Source organism: Carassius auratus, unplaced genomic scaffold (assembly GCF_003368295.1).
Source record: "Carassius auratus strain Wakin unplaced genomic scaffold, ASM336829v1 scaf_tig00217863, whole genome shotgun sequence".
In the NCBI taxonomy this organism is placed as follows: Eukaryota; Metazoa; Chordata; class Actinopteri; order Cypriniformes; family Cyprinidae; genus Carassius; species Carassius auratus.
In genome coordinates, this window is record NW_020529279.1 from 25,001 (window position 1) to 27,500 (window position 2,500).

The 2,500-nt window shown below is 39.3% G+C and overlaps 4 non-coding genes across 4 annotated transcripts; all 4 read right to left on the bottom strand.

The window, feature by feature from the left end:
- Positions 1-722: 722 nt before the first annotated feature.
- Positions 723-841, bottom strand: LOC113103832 (5S ribosomal RNA). Its single transcript, XR_003291650.1, has one exon. It is a non-coding gene; the product is annotated as a 5S ribosomal RNA (ribosomal RNA).
- A 494-nt stretch (positions 842-1,335) lies between these two features.
- LOC113103867 (5S ribosomal RNA) lies at positions 1,336-1,454 on the bottom strand. Its single transcript, XR_003291683.1, has one exon. It is a non-coding gene; the product is annotated as a 5S ribosomal RNA (ribosomal RNA).
- A 362-nt stretch (positions 1,455-1,816) lies between these two features.
- On the bottom strand, positions 1,817-1,935 carry LOC113103874 (5S ribosomal RNA). The gene has a single exon (XR_003291690.1). It is a non-coding gene; the product is annotated as a 5S ribosomal RNA (ribosomal RNA).
- A 362-nt stretch (positions 1,936-2,297) lies between these two features.
- On the bottom strand, positions 2,298-2,416 carry LOC113103838 (5S ribosomal RNA). The gene has a single exon (XR_003291656.1). It is a non-coding gene; the product is annotated as a 5S ribosomal RNA (ribosomal RNA).
- Between the last annotated feature and the right edge of the window lie 84 nt (positions 2,417-2,500).

A 2,500-nucleotide genomic window follows, 5' to 3' on the forward strand; every position in this document is an offset into this window, starting at 1 on the left:
ATTATATAAGTAGGAAAGAAAACCCAAAAACTTAAAGCACCTAGTATTCCTAGGCGGTCTCTCATCCAAGTACTAACCAGACCTAAACCTGCTAAAATTTAGAGATCGGGCATTGACTCTTTTTTCTTTTTTTGCAGGATTATTATATAATTTGTGAAAAATATCCAAAAATTTAAAGCACCTGGTATTCCCAGGCAGTCTCCCATCCATGTACTAACCTGGCCCAAACCTGCTTATATTCAGAGATCGGGCATTGACTCTTTTTTTTTTTTTTCAAGATTATTATATAATTCGTGAAAAATATCCAAAAATTTAAAGCACCTGGTATTCCCAGGCAGTCTCCCATCCATGTACTAACCTGGCCCAAACCTGCTTATATTCAGAGATCGGGCATTGACTCTTTTTTCTTTTTTGCAAGATTATTATATAATTTGTGAAAAATATCCAAAAATTTAAAGCACCTGGTATTCCCAGGCAGTCTCCCATCCATGGACTAAACTGGCTTAAACCTGCTTATATTCAGAGATCGGGCATTGACTCTATTTTTTGCCAAATTTATTATATACTAAGTGAAAAAATTCCAAAAATTTAAAGCACCTGGTATTCCCAGGCAGTCTCCCATCCATGTACTAACCTGGCTTAAACCTGCTTATATTCAGAGATCGGGCATTGACTCTATTTTTTGGCAAAATTATTACATACTAAGTCAAAAATTTCCAAAATGCTTACAGCACCTGGTATTCCCAGGCGGTCTCCCATCCAAGTACTAACCAGGCCCAAACCTGCTTAGCTTCCGAGATCAGACGAGATCGGGCATAGCCAGGCTGGTATGGCCGTAAGCGAAGACTGCTGCAAAGAGAATGCTATTTAAAGATCAGCCAATCTACTCGCCAGTACATTATATAAGTAGGAAAGAAAACCCAAAAGCTTAAAGCACCTAGTATTCCTAGGCGGTCTCTCATCCAAGTACTAACCAGACCTAAACCTGCTAAAATTTAGAGATCGGGCATTGACTCTATTTTTTGCCAAATTTATTATATACTAAGAGAAAAAATTCCAAAAGCTTTAAGCACCTGGTATTCCTAGGCGGTCTTTCAACCAAGTACTAACCATACATTAACCTGCTAAGATTAAGAGATCGGGCATTGTCTCTTTTTTTTTTGCAAGATTATTATATAATTCGTGAAAAATATCCAAAAATTTAAAGCACCTGGTATTCCCAGGCTGTCTCCCATCCATGTACTAACCTGGCCCAAACCTGCTTATATTCAGAGATCGGGCATTGACTCTATTTTTTTGCAAAATTATTATATACTAAGTGAAAAATTTCCAAAAAGCTTACAGTACCTGGTATTCCCAGGCAGTCTCCCATCCAAGTACTAACCAGGCCCAAACCTGCTTAACTTCCAAGATCAGACGAGATCGGGCATAGCCAGGCTGGCATGGCCATAAGCGAAGACTGCTGCAAAGAGAAGGCTATATAAAGATCAGCCAATCTACTCGCCAGTACATTATATAAGTAGGAAAGAAAACCCAAAAGCTTAAAGCACCTGGTATTCCTTGGCGGTCTCTCATCCAAGTACTAACTAGACCTAAACCTGCTAAAATTCAGAGATCGGACATTGACTCTTTTTTCTTTTTTTGCAAGATTATTATATAATTTGTGAAAAATATCCAAAAATTTAAAGCACCTGGTATTCCCAGGCAGTCTCCCATCCATGTACTAACCTGTCCCAAACCTGCTTATATTCAGAGATCGGGCATTGACTCTATTTTTTGGCAAAATTATTACATACTATGTGAAAAATTTCCAAAATGCTTACAGCACCTGGTAATCCCAGACGGTCTCCCATCCAAGTACTAACCAGGCCCAAACCTGCTTAGCTTCCGAGATCAGACGAGATCAGGCATAGCCAGGCTGGTATGTCCGTAAGCGAAGACTGCTGCAAAGAGAATGTTATTTAAAGATCAGCCAATCTACTCGCCAGTACATTATATAAGTAGGAAAGAAAACCCAAAAGCTTAAAGCACCTGCTATTCCTTGGCGGTCTCTCATCCAAGTACTAACTAGACCTAAACCTGCAAAAATTCAGAGATCGGGCATTGACTCTTTTTTCTTTTTTTGCAAGATTATTATATAATTCGTGAAAAATATCCAAAAATTTAAAGCACCTGGTATTCCCAGGCAGTCTCCCATCCATGTACTAACCTGGCCCAAACCTGCTTATATTCAGAGATCGGGCATTGACTCTATTTTTTAGCAAAATTATTATATACTAAGTGAAAAATTTCCAAAAAGCTTACAGTACCTGGTATTCCCAGGCGGTCTCCCATCCAAGAACTAACCAGGCCCAAACCTGCTTAACTTCCGAGATCAGACGAGATCGGGCATTGCCAGGCTGGTATGGCCGTAAGCGAAAACTGCTGCAAAGAGAAGGCTATTTAAAGATCAGCCAATCTACTCGCCAGTACATTATATAAGTAGGAAAGAAAACCCAAA